The following is an 18,729-nucleotide window of genomic DNA, read 5'->3' as shown; positions in this document are numbered from 1 at the left end:
TGGGAAGGACATCCCCAGTTGCAAGTTTATAGACATATACTCCTGTATTTTCTTCTACTAATCTTTTTTTTTTTTTTTGGAAACAGGATCTCACTCTGTTGTCCAGGCTGGAGTGCAGTGGTGTGATCTCGGCTCCCTGCAACCTCTGCCTCCCAGGTTCAAGCAATTCTCCTGCCTCAGCCTCCTAAGTAGCTGGGACTACAGGTGCCCACCACCACACCCAGCTAATTTTTGTACTTTTTGGTAGAGACGGGGTTTCACAATGTTGGCCAGGCTTGTCTTCTATTAATTTGATTATACACATATTTTATACATACATATATATGAATATATATACACTTGTTAGTGCATAAACCCACACAAGATATAAATGTATAATACCTCCTTAATGCATTTGGAATTTATTTTTGCATGGTGTGAGGTAGGGAATCCAATTTAATTTTTGTATGTTACTACCCAAAGACCACAATATGGGATCATCATTGAATGGTTCATCTTTTCCCAGAGCTTGGAAACACTCTCCATGCAGTGCCTGGCCTCTTTTTTGTTTCATTGAGCCCTGTCTGGTCCTGCATCAGCATCATGCTCTGTGACTCCAGCTTTGGAATACATTTGGTACGTGCCAGCACCCCATCTTTCTTCCTGTTTCAAAACTTTCTTGGCCATTCTCATCCACTTTCTTTTCCAGGCAAACTGAGGATCAGCTTGTCAACTTGTATTTTTAAAATGCTGCTGAATTGACACTGGTTTTATGCATGAAGAACAAATCTCTTGGCCACGTTAGCTCTTCTCAAAACATGGACTCTTCTCCCATTTCTTAAGATTTTCCTTCAACATCCTTCAGTTAGGTGTCCTCACGTTTTTCATATGAATTCTGTACTTTTCTTGCCAGATTTAATCCTGGATACTTTACCAGTTTTAGGGCTGTGATGAATGGGATCCTTACCCTTGGTGACATTCTCTATGGTCAGGGCTGTGGTGGAGGAGGCTCCTGCTGCCTGACACTCATGTGGCACTCGCCCCAACCCCATGTCACCCTCCTGAGGGTTCACGTAATTCTCCCAGATGGACACCTGGTACACAAACACTACGTAATCCACGGTGTGTCACACCTGTCACCACATCTCCCCCCCTCACCCCACCACAGGGACTGAACATTCCCCTAAACAAGGAAACCAAGGCACAGAAAGATGTAGCAGCTTCCCAAGGTCACACAGTCAGGCACAGTGATGCTCTGACCCCCAATCCAGACCTGCCAGGCCCCAGAATGCTTGGTCCCCGCTCAACCCTTCCTACAGCCATTCAGGTCCCAGTGGGTTTGGCTGAGCCAACTCTGTGGAGCCGTGAGTAGAAGGTGGAACCTTGATTCTTACAGTGATGTCCCAGGGAGCAGATGGTGCCCCCCCAACCCAGATGGCTGATACCGTCACACAAACAATGTACAGGTGCTTGATGAATGGGAGTTCTGTCATACGTCTGAGGAGCCCCACTGCGTGCAGCTCAGCCCCCTGCCCAGATGATCAGGTCCCCTTTATCCACCCACCCCTTCCCCACATCCCTCCTGTCCTCCAAGGTCAGCAGTCCCTGGATGGAGCATTACAGTTCACAGTGCAGTCGAATAGCCCCTCTGTGTAGACAAAGAGGCTGAGGCCCTGCGAGGGACCCAGTCTCACCCAAGTCCCACAACAGGACCTTGATTCAGCCCAGCAGGGACAGGGACTCGTTTCTGGGGCAGCAGCAGAACAAAGGTCTCCCTCCCACCCACCCCCAGTCCAGGTCCACAATGCACAAGGCTGGCCGCCTGCCCGCCACTCAGCCCACCCACTGGACTACAGCAGAGGAGTCGGCTGCCAGCCAGGGTGGGATCCAAGGCAACCAAGACAAGAACCGGAGGTGCAGAGTGCCAATCACCCACAGGGCCCCAGAGTGGCGCCTCCGTTAAGCCCAGTTCAAGCCCTGAGGTTTTAGCTAATCCGCTAATCCCTGGAGACTAGACCAGGCATGGCTGGGGCAGGCTGCTTCTCTGAGACTCAGAGACCCCTTGACAGACGGTGGTGAGGGCCTCAGTGATGAGACCCATACAGATGGTGGCAAGAGCCCAGTGAAGAGACTCAGGGACCCCCGGACAGATGGTGGCAAGGGCCCAGTGATGAGACTCAGAGACTCCCAGACAGACAGTGGCAAGGACCTAGTGATGAGATTCAAAGACTCCCAACAGACAGTGGCTAGGGCTCAGTGATGAGACTCAGAGACCCCCGACAGACAGTGGCTAGGGCTCAGTGATGAGACTCAGAGACCCCTGCACGAGAGCCCTGGACAGACGATGGCGAGGCCTCAGTGATGAGACAGAGCCTAGGCCCTTCCCCTGGCCTGTGCCCCTTCACCGAGTACCCAGGGGAGTCAGTCTTGAGCCTCACTTTCCTCATCTGCACCAGGAGATGCCTGTCCGCACCTTCTCCCTGCCAGAGGTGGCCTGAGGCCCCCAGGATGCCGGTGTGAAAGGCTCTTGCTGGCTGTGTGATAAGTGGGGTCCCCAGAGCCTAGCACAGAGCCTGTCACGCAAGAGCTGCTCCATAAATAGAAGCGGATGAGTGAACAGGAGGGCTCTCGATGCCGGGAGCTGCCAGCGGGGGAGATGGCACAGCTTCAGACTCTGGGAACCGGAGCTGCCAGCGGGGGAGATGGCACAGCTTCAGACTCTGGGAACCAGAGCAAACAGCGACGTTTATTTGCAGCATAAGGCCCACTGTGGATGGGCAGGGGGCTGGCATGGCCTGCCCTCACCCAAGTCCCCAGGGACATTCCTTGAGAGTCCTCACTGAGGCTAGATTCAGGGTCACAAGCACACCAGCAGCATTCCTTGGACAAGACAATTTCAGGGTGACAATCTCATGGTGGCTCATCCACAAATGGGTGGGGAGGAAAGCAAGGGCTGAGAAGTGGGAGGCCTGGGGTCCAGCCAAAGCCCTCTCTGGGCCTCAGTTTCCCCATCTACACAATGGGCACACCACCTCCTACTCTATCGGCCTCACAATGGTGCCTACCAGCTGACACCCAGGATGTTGGGCAGAGAGAGGGGGGAAAAAAGAAAGGAAAAGAAGAAAGAAAAGAAAGGAAAGGAAAGGAAAGGAAGAAAGAGAGAGAGAGAGAGAGAGAGGAGAGAGAGAGAGAGAGAGAGGGAGGGAGGGAGGAGGGAGGGAGGGAGGGAGGGAGGGAGGGAGGATGGAAGGAAGGAAGGAAGGAAGGAAGGAAAGGGAAGGGGAGGGGAGGGGAGGGGAGGGGAGGGGAGGGGAAGGGAGGGGAGGGGAGGGGAGGGGAGGGGAGGGGAGGGGAGGGGAGGGGAGGGGAGGGGAGGGGAGGGGAGGGGAGGGGAGGAAGAAAAAGGCCAACCCTATTAATCCTGACCAGAGTTAGAAAGTGTAAAGTCGGCCAGCACAGTGGTTCACACCTGTAATCCCAGCAGTTTGGGAGACAGAGGCAGGCGGATCACTTGAGGCCAGGAGTTTGAGACCAGCCTGGCCAAGATGGCAAAACCCTGTCTCTGCTAAAAACACAAAAAATTAGCTGGGCATGGTGGTGCACACCTGTAATCCTAGCTACTCAAAAGGCTAAGGCAGGAGAATCGCTTGAACCTGAGAAGCAGAGGTTGCAGTGAGCCGAGATTACGCCACAGCACTCCTGCCCAAGTGTCAGAGCGAGACTCCATTTCGGGAAAAAAAAAAGTAAAGTCATCAAGACTTAGAACCTACCCCCACAAACCATGACACCCACTGGCCCCCAAAACATCTAGGAATGCCCTGGCCAAGCCAGCAAGTTGGGAAGACACGGGGTGGCAATCCCATGCAGAGAAAGGTAAAGAAATTGACCTGTAAGTACTTAAGCAGTGTTTTCTGTTTTCTTTCTTTCTTTTTTTTTTTTTTTAGATGGAGGCTCACTCTGTCGCCCAGGCTGGAGTGCAGTGGTGCGATCTCTTCTCACTGCAACCTCTGCCTCCTGGGTTCCAGCAATCCTCCTGCCTCAGCCTCCCAAGTAGTTGGGATTACACGCGTGCACCAACACACCTGACTAATTTTTATTTTTTAGTGGAAACGGGATTTCACCATGTTGGACAGGCTGGTCTGGAATTCCTGACCTCAAACGATCGGCCTGCCCCCAGCCTCTCAAAGTGCTGGGATTACAGGCATGAGCCACCACGCCCAGCTGTTAAGCAGTGTTTTCATATTAAATTATGTTATGGGGTAGAAGGCCAAAATCAGGCTAATCTATGTAAAATAATCAGAGCCTTCTGCTGCACTCTTTTGGGCTATGTCTCCAGTGGGTTCCCGGCCAGCTGCCTTCAGAGGGACTGAGATCAGACCCACACTGGCCAACCTTCTCATCACCCTCCAAATACCTCTCCCTTGCCCTCATGAGCCGGGGGGGCCTCAGCCATTATCTGAGGCACCGAGTCCAGGTTCTGCCTTCGGTGTCCACACCAGGCAAGGCTAGTTCATTCCCCCTTTCCCGAGTCCAGAGGTCTCTGCAGGATCTGGTGATCACAAGAGCCCTGCCACGTGCAGGCTGCTGGACTGCAGGACATGAGCACTCCGGCACTGCCAGGGGGAAGCTGGGTAAGTAACACCTCAGCTCGGCCACCTCCCAGCTATGTGACCACTCACCAGTCCCTACCCCTCGCAGGGCCTTTGTTCATTCAGGAAGGACTAGACCAATGCCTCCCCTTCCGTTCAGGTGTGGATGACTGAGTGGCCTGCTGGGCACTGTGTGGGGTCCTGAAGCCAGTGGAGCTAGCTCAGGGGTCGGCCATGGGGCTCAGGCAGGCAGGGCAGTGCTATCGACCACAACCCCACCAGGAAGGCCAGGGTCGGAGCTGACCATCAGTGCTGGGCACCAGGAGGTCACACTGGAGCTGGGCAATTCATAGGCTGAAGTCTGACACCTGGGCTGGTGAAAGAGGAGGCATCAGAGGGGATCTCCCTCCACCACCAACCCTTCATCCTTCAGAGGGAATGTGCCTGAATCCCCAAGGGCCTCACTTACAGGAACATTCCTCCTGAAAGGTGAGGATCTGGTGAGGGAGGCACAGCAGAGAAAGAGCGTCTCTGAGGCTCTCCCCAAGAGGGACTGCCTTGGAACAGCCTGGGACAGGAATCCAGCACTCAGCCCTGCTCACTCGCTGTGTGGCTGAGGGCAAGTCTCAACCTCTCTGAGCCTCCGTTTCCGCCAATGTGACCAGACTCCCTGGGAGCAAGGAGGGAGTGAGCTCTGGCCCTGCAAGGTTTGGAGCCAGTCCCTGGATCCACAGGGAAAGAGGGACAGAAAGAGAGGTAGCCTCCTGGGAACAACAGCAATGAGAGGACTCCCTGAGCAGCTGTGACTGTGGAGCCTGCCAGCTGCCTAACCTCTGCTCCCCAGGAAGTCTGGGCCGCGCCTGCAGCCATCCTGCTCATCTCTTCACGTCCACAGAGACTGTGAGTTTGCATCCATCAACCACAAACATGGCTGTGAGGACCAGATCCTGCAAAGGGGATCAGGACTGAGGCAAAGAGGAGCTCCCAAGTGTTGGGAGCTAAAAAGGCCAAAGGAATCCAGACCAACTCAGCATTCCACTGGAGGCTATATGATCAAACAGCAAACTGTTTATCATGAATGCAGGATGTGGGCAAACTCACGACTGCGCCTACTGCCAGAAGGTTTGCTGAGGGCCCTGGAGCTGTGCTCATTGAGGTTATCTACTGGGACATCTAGAGCCTATTGTTCAAAGAATGCAGTCTTGAAAGCCTGCTGTAAATCAAGTCACTGAATGACAACCACCCGCCTTCTCCTATCTCCTTTACCCGATAAAATGTAAAGGACTCTAAAGCTCAGGGCCCTTGTTCACTAGAAGCAAGGAGGCCCCTGACCCCTTCTTCCAAATATACTCTTTTGTCTTTATCTTTATTACCATGTTTGTCATCCTTTGTTCAGTCCCCCAAGGTTCATGCAGGTGATACCCAGGAGTCACCGCACCCCTCTCAGGACCCTCCCTGGCCCCCACCCCCACCCGGCACCGTGATCTGGGCCTGCTGCTGAGATAATTCCATTCCCATCACGAGCCTTTGGCCTGAAGCTCTGTCCCTGTCTGTGCTACTCTCGGTCACTCACTCCTCAGTGGGGAGGAGTCCGGCAGGGCTTATGGCACAGAGACAGTGAGGGGAGGAACTGGAGCGTGAGGGTGCCTCGTGCAGCACTCACCTCTTGGAGTCCAAGCAGCAGGAATGGCAGCGAGTCAAGCCGTTGGGTCCACACAGCAGCAGCTCCACGAGGGCGCACATCTCTACCACCCACCGGCCCTCCTCCAACAGCACCATGGGGGCGCCCAAGTCAGCTTTAGCCCCACGGTCACTGCTGGCGAGTGTGAGAAGCACTGGGGGGTACCTGCGACTGTCCTCAGCCCTATGAGAGCCCAAGGGCCCCGCCACCAGCCCATGTCTTCTCACCAGGGAATTCAGCTGCCAATCATGCATCCCCATTTTATGAATGTGGAAACTGAGGCTCTAAGAGGTGTAGACTGTTTGGACGAACGGAGGCAAGATGGTGCACTTCCGGGTTCTTCTTCACCAACTTTTCCCCGCGCGCGCGAAAATGTAGCCGGCGCCTGGGACGGTGCAGACCAACTGGGCATGCGCCAGGTGACGTCAATCCGAAGAGCCCAACATTTACTTGGTCGCACCTGCGGAACGCCAGCCCACACGCCCGTGCCCCGCCTATTGCCCTCCCACTCCTAGAAAAGCCGCTCCGGAGGGACGCCACCCGTGGCCTTCCTCAGTCCTCCACTCCTGTCGGGATGTCAGGACTGCAGGAACTCCGTCCCAGAGCCCCACCGGGGGACTCTGTCGGCCTTCTTTGCCGGAGGCCTACAGACCTCTTCCCCACACCTTAGGTGACCAAAATAAACTTGCAGTTTTGCTCCTACACTTGCCTACTCGCTGGTTCTTTTGTGCCGGCTCTGGTGGTCTTAGAAAAACAAATCATAGACACTTCCTCATGGTCACACCAGGAGTGAGTAGAGAAGCTGGGATTTGAACCCAAGTCAGTCAGTTCAAGTCCAGAGCCCACCTTCTGCAGAGCATCAGCTCAACCCTGAGACACTACCCGTTTTAGGGTCCTCCCCATCCTGACATCTCATGTTGAGAAAATGAGTCCTCATGTTGAGAAACACTGATCTAATTCAAGCCCCACGTGGCAAACAGAGGCCCAGAGAGGAGCAAGGTCTTGCCTAAGGGTACACAGCGTGTCTATGGTAGAAATGGGCATATGGGCATAACTGCAAGCTTCCATGGGCCTTTTCTTCCTGTAATTCTACCACTGGGATAAAGATTCAGCAGCTCTGAAAACTGAACTTGCCAGGCCCTGATAGTTAAACCCTGTCTCGGCCTCAATACTTGCAGTTTACACGGGAAGCCATGTTTGACTTCTCTCTACACCCCAGGCCTGTGAAACCAGGATCACAGTGCCCACTTTTGGGTGTGTGAGCATTCCAGCCTGGGGCTGGAGCTCAGCACAGGAGCCAGTGTGCCACTGAGCAAGTCACAGCTCCCCTCTGAGCCTCAGTTTGCTAATCTATAAAACAGAGCAGTCATTTTGCCTGACGGGGACCATTCTGAGAATCAAATGGGACTGCGGCCATGAGGCTACGGAAAGAGGAACAAAGTTCTGAGCAAACATCAGAGGGGCGTTGGCAGTCACCACTTCATGGCTACATCCCCTGTGTCAATTTCTTGTCCTCACGGGCCCACTCTGATGGTGTCACATCTCTGTTTGTTCTCCCTGTCTTGATGGAAGTCTTTCCAGAAAGGACGTAGCTCCCTCAGCCATGAAGAAGAGCTGTTAGCCCCTTCACCTGCTGAGCCGTGGCGCCATGTCCAGCCTGTGCACCTGAGTTCCGCTCTTAGTTTTCCATGCTCTGCTGTCAGCATGCCCCTCCCCTCAAAGCCTCCTGCACCTTCCTCCAGCTTCTTGTCTATAATAATGATAATAATAATAGCAGCTCATAATTATTGGGCATTAGGCACCCTCAGAGGATCAAGATAAAAACACAGGCTGTTTTAAAAGAAAAAACAGTGTGGTTAAAAGTATCACCTAAAAAAAAGGAAAAAGAAAAACAATCTCTGCAGCTAGACTTCTTCCTGGGTTCACATCCCAGCTTCACCACTAACCAGCTAGGTGACCCTTTGGCAAGAGACTTTACCTACCCATGCCTCAGTTTCCTTATCTAACTGATTGGAATAATATGAGTAGCTACCTCTTAGCATTGTGAGGATTAAAAGTAAAATCTTTAGAACATATCAAACCTTTTGAGTAGTGCTTGGTACATAACAAGTGGTCTGTAAATGTTAGTCATTACTACTGCAGAGGCAGGACAGCCTGCTGGTTAGGGATGTAGCTTCCTCCTAATTGTGTGACCTTGGACCAATTACCTGACCTCTCTGAATCCCATGGGTGCAGGGGTTAAATGTAGTCATGCCTTGCATAAAACAACTACTCAATAAAAAATTGTTATTTTTCCATGCCAGGCACTATGACGATCTCATTGAATACTCAAAACATCTCATGGGATAGGTAATACCATTGAACCCATTTTATAGATGAGAAAACTGAGGCTTAGAAAAAAGGTGTAATATCGGGCAGAATTCGAATTCAGTTTCAGGCCATCTGAGTCCATGTCCTTAACAGCTATACTACATCACCAGCCTAACATGCTCTGAGCTTTGAAAAACCCGTATCCAAGGTGGTTAGAACTCTGTGAACATATTGAACAAATTGGCACCGAGAGAGGACTTAAAACACATCTCACCTACATCATGCATGAGGACCTGTGGAGTTCAGAGGCCGTGATCCGTGGCCCAAGCCAAAGTCTAGAAGCCTGAGGTTGCAGTAATTGTGAGCTCCTGATGAGTGAGGAGTTTGTGGTTGGGCTGTGATTGCTGCACGGAGAATCTAGAGGCTGAAGCACAGGGCCAGCCCGTGACTCACCACCAACTTCTGCGTGCAGGGAGGGATCTGCACGGGGGACGTTGATCGGGACAGAGAACAAAGCCAACAGCAAGGCCTGGAAATGCCCAGGGAGGGTGCGTATCCTTGGAGCCATGGCTGGGCCACTGTCAGAGGACCAAGCTGTGGGGCAATGGCTGTGTTCCTTGACATCAAGTGCAGAGCCACCTGGGGACAGGGGACACACCGAAGGCACATCAGGCACAGCAGGGGCTTCGGACCCCCCATCCCCCACTCATCTCTAGCCTGAGCCCTGCACCATGGCCCATGAAAATGGGCCATCCAACCAGGATGCCCTGGACAGTGTCCGGGATGCCCAGGTGCCCAGGGGCACCAGCACTAAGAGCAAGAGTGGGTGGGAAGGGCAGGGAGGGACGAGTCACAAGCCCATCCCACAGCTGGACCCCCAGGGCCTCTCCTTGGACACCACTTAGCAGGTAAGGCCCAGAGAAAAGCAGGCAGGATATGCCCCACCCCAGTCACAGCAACCGTCTGGCCAACCATTCTGGTTTGCCCAGGACTCGGGGGTGCCCAGGATGTGGGACCTTACGTTTGAAAACCAGGACAGTTCCAAGCAAACCAGGACAAGCTGGTCACCATCTACAACAGGAAATAAGGGCTACACAAGTAGGCTGACTGGTTTCCTGGTTTTGATGTAGTTTAAAGAAAAAGCACAAAAACCCCTTATCAGGCTGTAGCTCACCTAACTTCCAACCAGTCAGCACCCAAAGACCCAGGAAGCTATTAACCACGAGCTTCTGCTTCAGGGGGCTAGGGACTTCCCCGGGGCTCCGCAGGTGCAGTTAGACTTAACTTCTTCATTTAATGCTACAAATCACACACAAGGGTGGAGATTAAAAATGCTGATGTTACATGCAATATTTGAAAAAATGTGTTGAGCCACTGTGCAAATGCTAGAGAAACCCCTCCTCCTGTCCACGCCCTGGCGAAGCCCTTCCCTATAGAAAGGCCCTAGAAATCTAACTCACACACTCCCATGCACAAGCTAAATAAAACTCTTTCTCTTTGCTGCTATGTCTGGTGATTGCTCTTGATTTCTATCCTGGCAGATTACAAGAACCCAGGGCGCCGATAACACTAGAACCTCGGGATGCCTGAGAGGAGAGAGAATAAGGGTGAGAAGCAGCACCTGAGAGAGCAGAGAGGTGGAGACAGAGAAAACACAAGGCCAAAGACAGGAGGCAGTGAGACTGAAGCAGAAAGAGAATGGACGGAGAAACAGGAAGACAGAGTCACAGCTAGAGACGCAGAGACGGGGAAAGAGAGGCAGGAAGTGGAATGGGACAGGGAGATGGCGTTAATGGTGGAGGGTGGCCAGGTTCTTGGCATCTTGAACGAAGAATTGGACAAAACACACAAACAAAGCAAGGAAGGAATGAAGAGATTTATTGAAAATCAAAGTACGCTCCACAGTGTGGGAGGAGCCCGAGCGTAGGGGTTCAAGGGCCCCGTTACAGAATTTTTGGGAGTTTAAATATCCTTTAGAGCATTCCATGGGTGACTTGGGGTACACCTTATGCAAACAGAGAGGATGAAGTAAAATTACAAAGGTATTTACTTGGCCTACACCCCATGGAGAGGATATTTCCTGTCCTAGCTGAAGTGGGAATTGGCCTTATGTTCTCTGCCTTCAGACCCTATTTTCCTGCCTCACTGGGGGCAATCCACAGACCCTGTGGCTGCCTCCCTGTCCCAGCTGAACCTTCAGCCCCTCACCTCCCGCCCTGGGCCCCCCACCTTGTCTCCCACCCCCACCCCATGCTCATGTTGGTTCACGGTTGAGCACAGAGGCCCCCGCCTGCCGGTACCCCATCTAGGGAGACAGGTTCAGGGAGGGAAGGGCCTCATAGGGGTCCCACAGCACCTCAAAGGGGGAGCTGGAGCCCGCAGCTGGGCCCACTCCGTGCTGCCCATGGCACTGGGAGGAAAGGAAAGCACCTCACAGCTCTTCCCCAGCAGCTGCTGTGTGCCAGGTGGCATGCCCGGGCATAATGGCCTCTCCCCAGCAGCTGCTGTGTGCCAGGTGGCATGCCCGGGCATAATGGCCTCTCCCCAGCAGCTGCTGTGTGCCAGGCGGCATGCCCAGGCATAACGGGCATGAGACAGGCAGTATTGTCACCCTGGTTTTGCAGATGAGGCTCAGCAAGTAGCTATCTCTGACCTGAGGTCACATAACCAGGACTCGAACCCAGCCTTGCTAGCCCCAGATCCCAAGCTCTTTCCCCAAGACTGACAAGAAAACCAGAGGGTGGAAAGGGGGCTTGGTATCCCCTGGACCCTGCGGCTCAGCACTTTAGCCCCACCCAGACCAAGACAAGCCCACTGTGGAAGAGGAATCCCACCCCCAAGCCTCCCCAACCCAGCCTCAAGCCAGGGGCTCAGGAGGCCGGAGACAGGGCTGGGGTCTGAAGTGGGGAGCCAGGATGGGGCTGAGACCCGGACCCGGCCCTGCCATTGATTCATTGTGTGGCCCCCGCCTGGTGCCATTCCATCTCTGGGTCACTGCCCTGACCTGCAGTGTTGCTGTGAACTCTGAGGAAACAGGGTTAGGGTGCTAGGCCACGCCACCAACACAAAGCGCAGCTCTCTTCCCACCTGAGAATCGGGCAAGTGAGCAAGAGTTGTGCCTACGTCCCTGGGCCTCTGGGTCTGCTCAGTTTCCCTACTTTCCAAACTATCCATGTCCCAAGACCACTTGGTCCTCATCACCTCCTGAGCCTCAGTTTCCTCATCTGAATAATGGGCGCAGCTCAGCCCATTGCATTATTCTCCTCCTTCCTTGCAGTATTCTGGGGGACTGAGCACAGCCTCTGGGTGCCTCGAGCAGTTTCTGGGTCCTGGGATGTTTCTCTTCCCACAAGCGGCACCACCAGCCGGGGCAAAGTAGGAGTGTGTCCCTGGTCATGGTGGCCTGCTGGACACTCTCCGGGGTGCTCTATGACCCCTGGCCATGGCTCAGCCTTTCCGGGCTCAACGGGAATGAGTGGAACTGCAAGGGCCCCAGGGCTCACCAGGCAGGACAGCAGCTCCCGCATGCTTTTGGAGACCAGGATTTGGACATGCGTGGCCAGGAGACTGCCGTGAGACAGGGCATAGGCTGAGTCAGCCGGCCACCCCTGCCTTCCCACTGCTTTCTGCGGGTTACAGGCAAGGCCAGGCTTCTAGCCGACCTATCCCATGGACTGTTGGCAACTGGTGAGAACTTCCTGTGTGCCCAGGCACCTTCAATGAACCACCTTCCCTCCCCCACCCCCATCCTCCCTAAAGTCAGGGCTTGTCAGAGGATAAAGTAGGCCAGGGTGACAGGGTATCTGAGGGGATATCTAAGCAGAGCCTGAGGGAGAGGCCATTCCATCTGGGGGAAGGCCTTTTCAGGCAGAGAATAGGGCCCTGTTCTCCAAACACAAAGGTCCTGATTGGCCCTGGGCTTATAGACCCCCTCCTCCAGGAAGCCGTCTTGGATTGCTTCTCCCACGTCTGCCCACTCTCCCATGAGATTTTCCTGGTCGGCACAGAAGACTGGGCATGCGTTCAGGACAGCTAATCTGCTGGATAAGCTAACAAGAAGCTGCATCCATGCTGTAGAGGAATAATCCGTGTCCCAACAGGAAAGGGCGGGGTCTTCCTCACTCTGGTGTCCCCAGTGCCCCGCACACAGTAGATGCTTAACAAGAGTTGAGCACGTGTGAAATTTGAAAGTGGTACCAGAAAATGAAGTCAAGATGGCTTCTTTCTGAGGACAAAGCTGTCCCCACACTCTCCTCAGTGCCCTCATGTCCCATGTCCTGCTGGAGAGACTCCCGTCCTTGGGCTGCCAGCCTGTGGTCATGACCCCTCAGCCCAGCCGGGCCCGGGGAGACAGTTCTGCTCCAGCGCAGAGAGATGGCTGCCCATTCCTTTGTCTGGTGGCAGAAGTACATTGTTAGGGGCAGGCAGGATGCCCTCATGCATGTCTTCCTGCTCCTTTCAAGAGTAGCTGGGCAGTGGCTCTAGATCCTGGAGAAGGTTCAGCCCCCAAGGAGCAGCCATCGTGGGCGAGGCCTCCAGGAATTGCAGCACTGAGGCATTTACTCATCACATGAAGAATGATGTGTTTGAAGATTATGAGTCGTGCATGTGTGTGAGTATCTTAGTGAGTGAATGAGTGTGTGTGAGTCTGAGTGTGCATGTGAGTGTAAGGGTATGCATGCGTGTGTATGTGGGTGTGTGCACAAATTCACATAAAAACAGAAAAGTCTCTGTACACAGACAGGGAGAGTTCCAGGGACAATAGGAATTTCATGATCAACTTGGCAGTCAACCTGTTGGACAGCCTCCCACTCTGCAGCCCATGTCCTCCTAAACTCTCTGTGGGGCCGGGTGTGGTGGCTCATTCCTGTCATCCCAGCACTTTGGGAGGCCGAGGTGGGCAGATCACCCAAGGTCAGGAGTTCGAGACCAACCTGGCCAACATGGTGAAACCCCATCTCTACCAAAAATACAAAAATTAGCCAGGCGTGGTGACTTACGCCTGTAATCCCAGCTACTCAGGAGGCTGAGGCAGGAGAATCGCTTGGACCCAGGAGGCAGAGGTTGCAGTGAGCTGAGATCACGCCATTGCACTTCAGCCTGGGTGACAAGAGCGAGACTGTATCTCTAAAAAAAAAAAAAAACAACCCTATGTGGGATGCAGTCGCCTAGTCGGTTAAAATGGGCACCACGCAGACACTGGCAACTTACAGATGGACCCTAGTGAACTTTCTCACGACCGTGCTGAAGTCTCCTGCCCGGAAGGAGCTGTAGCCTCATCACCAGCACATGAGACCTGTGTGCCGCATGATGACTCACTGCATCTATGCCACTGAGACCACTCCTCTATGTGCTGTGGCGCACCCTCTCCCCTCTCCATCACCCAGAAAGCCCCCCGTCACTTTCCCTCAGGGAGACCATGCCTTGGAGAATACACCCAGCACCCTCCTTACTTGTGCCAAGGAATGAAGCTCCTACTGACCAAAGCCCGAGTGCTCGCAGAGAGCTGTTTGCGGCTCGCCAGGCAAATGAACCCTGGTTTTTTTTTGGGGGGGGGGTAAGAAATCTAGAAGAAAACTGCACCAAAATGATCTCTGGGTGGTAAGAGTCCAGACGGTTTTTATTGACTTTGATGCTTTTCTATGTTTTTCTAAAGTTCTATACTCAGTCTGTGCTACTTTTAGAATCAGAAAAGAGCTAAAACCAAGTGGGGTTTACACCATTGGTCCAAAAAGCAAAGAGCAGGCGAGGAGGGCATGGGCACTCGAGGAGGCACCAGGGTGACCGGTGACCAGGAGGCAGGGCCTCCATGCAGCTTCCTCATGCCGGCTCCTGGGGGACGTTGGCTTCCGTTTCCCCATCTGGGTTCTAAGCTCCTTCTGACTCTAGCGTTCTGGAATGATCTAGCTGGCATCCCAGGTAGGGCCTGAGTGGCAGAGGCGGGGTGTGGGCAGCGGGGCAGACACAGCTGCTCATTGGCTATTGGAGCTCAACCCTGCCTGTGATGCCGGGCCTGTGACGGCTGCATCTTGGACACCTGCTGCAGGGAGGGACGGCCTGTGGGCTCTGGTGCCTGAGGCAAATCTCCAGGGTTGGCTGAAGTCAGGGTAGGAGATGAGACTCAGACCTTACAATTATTTAAGTGCCTACAACACACCAGATGTAGCGTGTGTGAGAAACACAGTGAAAGTGTCACAGCAGCATGGTCTTAATTCCTTCAGAGAGCCCCACAGCCCGCGAAATTAACCTGTGCTCGCAGCTGTGCTTGCAGAAGCGAAGGCCGGAAGCCAGTAACCACGAACCAGCCACAGGATGAGTTGAACCGAGCAGTGCTGCCTTGACTGAATCTTGCCTTGTTACCCTGCAAAAATCTCCACCCAGGGGGAGCAATGCACCTTGCTAGGCACAAAAAGTGCTGGGTGCAAAAGACAAGACTGTGCAGGGTCCAGCCCCTCCTGGAAGAACCCACCTTTCTCCAGGAATCCCTGGCCCAGTCTCCACTTACCTGCCCTAAAAGCCCTTAAAATCCCCCTTTGCCCTATGCCTTAGGGAGAAGGTGCTTTGAGCAGGAGCTCCCCTTCCCCATTCCTTGATGAACAAATAAAGTTTGACTCTACTTTGCCCAACCTGGTTTTGTTCTCATGGCACAAATAGCACCGGGCAGGGATAGGATGCATTAGGGTCAACTGACCCCTTCAAGGGTGGGTCACAGAAGGTTATTGTAATGGGCCTGGGTGCACTGAGGGGAGGTTTGAAGAGTCCCAGAATCAGGGGACTGGGGACAGGTTGGCCTGTCCTGGTCCATGCTGTCCAGCCAGGTGGCCCCATGTCAGGATCATGGGTCTCTGAAGGAAACTCTGAATCACCCTCCAGGTCAGGGTTATGCAGAGGCCTCTAAGAAAATTCCTGAAGCCTGGTAGCTACCACCCCTGTCTCCCCGACTCCCCAGCCCCAGTGTCCTTCCCCCATGTCCTTCCTCTGGGCAGAGGAGGGGCCAGCCCTAGGCCTGGGCTCAGGCCTTTTCACCAGTTTATCCACACACCTCCCCACTTCCTGAGTTCTCCACCTGAGATGCTGTGCAGAGCACGACGTAACAGAAGGATCGAGGGCTTTAGCTCAGAAAACCCTGGGTTCGAATTCTAGCTCTCCCAGTTTCTAGTCGTGAAACCTTACTCCTCGCTGAGCCTCCGTTTGTCCTGTTGTCAAATGGGGCAAATGCCTAAGAAGACTGTTGTCCAGCTCAAGTGAGCTCATGGACGGGAGACGGTTTTGGAAATAGAGTCTGGACTGGCGAGAAGCATCTCACTTATCCCCCTCGAGAGAGCCCACGGCCACCCCAGGCCCTGCCTGTCCTGCCTTTCCTTTCCAATCCCAGCTGCGCCCTTGCCCAGGCCCACAACTCACTTTCCAAACCTGCAGACTACACCAGGGCTCAGCGACGGAGGGGCAGGACCCTGAGGCGCTGGCAACCAGGACTGGGCACATCAGCTGGGCACCTTGGTAAAATGAGGCTGATTTCCGGGATCAGCCAATGAGACTTTGGCAGGGACGCTCCCCTCCCACCTCGAGTGGTGGCCAAGGTCACCAAGCCCTTCGCAGGCTGGGCTAAACTGGACAGACACCAGGACAGGACAGTCAGGAGGGACCAGGGGTCCTTCCTCCCGAGGGAGCAAGGCCAGAGCCTAGGACAGGCCCCAAAGCCAACTCCACTGGACATAGCTTTGTGGGGGCTGAGTTATCTGGGACAGCCCAGCAGTTACACTCAAAGCAGCTGAGCCTGGCCAGCGTCCAAACACCGACTCCCCCACTTCCTGGCGTGATCGTGGGCAAGCGACTTCACCTCTCTGAGCCTCTGTTTCTTTCTCTGCAAAATGAGGTAATATCAGCACCCACCTCATGGAATGCTGTGAGGATTAAATGCACTTTTAGTATCTGGTTCGGGGCCTGACACTTGGAACGTGTCTAATAAAGGTTGTCTCTCACTTCCTTCAACTTTGGGAAAGAAGGAATGCTGGAAATTCCATCCTTTTGCAGAAGGGAAAAGAGTTCAAGCCCACTCCTTCTGGGATAAGTCAACGAGGGAAATCCGGTGAGGGTGGAAGAGAAGGATCGAGCACAGCCACCCCATTCCATGCCTGGCTCAGAAACACCGGTCCTTGGTCGGTGGGGAGGTGGCAGGTAACTTAGAGTTCATCATTGGTTTGCGGGACTCTAGCTGAAATTTTCTGGGAGAACAACTGGGATTTAAGAGGACAGCATCAGTTACAAAGCTGAAAGAAAACTCTAGAAACTGGGAAAATCGTCCGGGCCTGGTGGCTCATGCCTATAATCCCAGCCCCTTGGGAGGCCAAGGTGGGTGGGTCACCAGAGGTCAGGGGTTCAACACCAGCCTGGCCAACATGGTGAAACCCCATCTCTACTAAAAATACAAAAATTAGCCTGGCGTGGTGCCGCATGCCTGTAATCCCAGTTACTTGGGAGGCTGAAGCAGGAGAATCGCTTGAACGTGGGAGGCGGAGGTTGCAGTGAGTCGAGATCGCACCACTGCACTCCAGCCTGGGCAACAGAGTGAGATTCTATCTCAAAAGTAAAAAAAAAAGAAAAAAGAAACTGGGAAAATCTTCAGTGCAGCCACACTCTCTTCCACTCCCCAACCTCGGGGGCTGTTATGGGTTGACCTGTGTCCTCCAAAAAGATACGTTGGAGCCCTCAGGCCCAGTACCCCAGAATGTGGCCTGATTTGGAGATAGGGTCGTTGCAGAAGTCATCAGTTAAGATGAAGTCATACTAGAGTAGGGCAGGCCCTTAATCCTATATGCCTGGTGTCCTTATGAGACGACATTGTGGTCAGGTGCAGTGGCTCATGCCTGTAATCCCAGCACTTTGGGAGTCTGAGGCAGGAGGATCCCTTGAGCCCAGGAGTTTGAGACCAGCCTGGGCAACACAGCAAGATCTAGTATCTACAAAAATATTCTTTTTTTTTTTTTTTTTTTGAGACAGAGTCTTGCTCTGTTGCCCAGGCTGGAGTGTAGTGGCACAATCTAGGCTCACTGCAACCTCTGCCTCCCAGATTCAACCAATTCTCCTGTCTCAGCCTCCCGAGTGACTGGGATTACAGGCATGCACTACCACGCCCAGCTAATTTTTGTATTTTTAGTAGAGACGGGGTTTCGCCATATTGGCCAGGCTGGTCTCAAACTCCTGACCCACCTCGGCCTCCCAAAGTGGTCGGATTACAGGCATGAGCCACTGCGCTCAGCCTCTACAAAAAATTCTAAAAAGTAGCCAGGGATAGTGGTGTGCACCTGTGATCTCAGCTATTTGGGAGGCTGAGGTGGGAGGATCGCTAGAGCCTGGGGGGTTGAGGCTGCAGTGAGCTATGATCATTACACCACTCCACTCCAGCCTTGGTGACAGAGTGAGACCCTGGCTCAAAAGAAAAGGAGAAGAAGAGGAGGTAGGGAAGAAGAAGAAGAAATAAGAAAGAAGAAGAAGGGGGAGAAGGAGGGGAAGAGGGGGAGAAGAAGGAGAAGAGGAAGAAGAAGAAGGAGAAGGAGAAGCGGGGGAGAAGGAAGGAAGGGAAGGAAGAGAGGGAGGAAGGGAGGGAGGAAGGAAGGGAGGGAGGGTGGGAAAGAGAGAAAGAGGGAGGGAGAGATCATGGAGACCCATGACGGAGATGGCCGTGTGACAATGAAGGCAGAGTGAGGAGGGGGATGGGGAATGCATCTCTAAGCCAAGTAACACCAAGCAAGGATTACCAGCAAACAGCAGAAGCTGGAAGAGGCAAGGAAGGGTCCTCCCCTACCAGGTTTAAGGTGCCCTGTTGACACCTTGATTTTGGGCTTCTGGCCTCCAGAACTGTGAAAAAATGTCTGTTGCTTGAAGGCCCCTGTGTGTGGTGCTCTGTTACCAACTTCCAGGGGCATCCAGAAGCCCTAGGACGCAAAGGCAGAGGTCTAAAATGAGAAGCCCCTTCCCAGGGGAGGTGGTATGAGGGGAAGGCCATGGGAGGCACTGCGTGGGGTCTGCGTGGCCTGGGCAGGGCCCCTTAACCTGTGCTCCCAACCCCGAGCACAAAGGTGTCTGATCCCCAGCACCTCCTCCTAGGGACACAGGCCATGATCCTCTGTAGCCCAGACAGCGGCCCTCTCCTCAGCCCCAGACAGACAC

The sequence above is a fragment of the Trachypithecus francoisi genome, unplaced genomic scaffold, assembly GCF_009764315.1.
Source record: "Trachypithecus francoisi isolate TF-2019V2 unplaced genomic scaffold, Tfra_2.0 Lachesis_group21, whole genome shotgun sequence".
NCBI lineage: Eukaryota > Metazoa > Chordata > Mammalia > Primates > Cercopithecidae > Trachypithecus > Trachypithecus francoisi.
The sequence above is the reverse complement of the archived record's forward strand: the minus strand, read 5'-3'. Positions refer to the sequence as shown.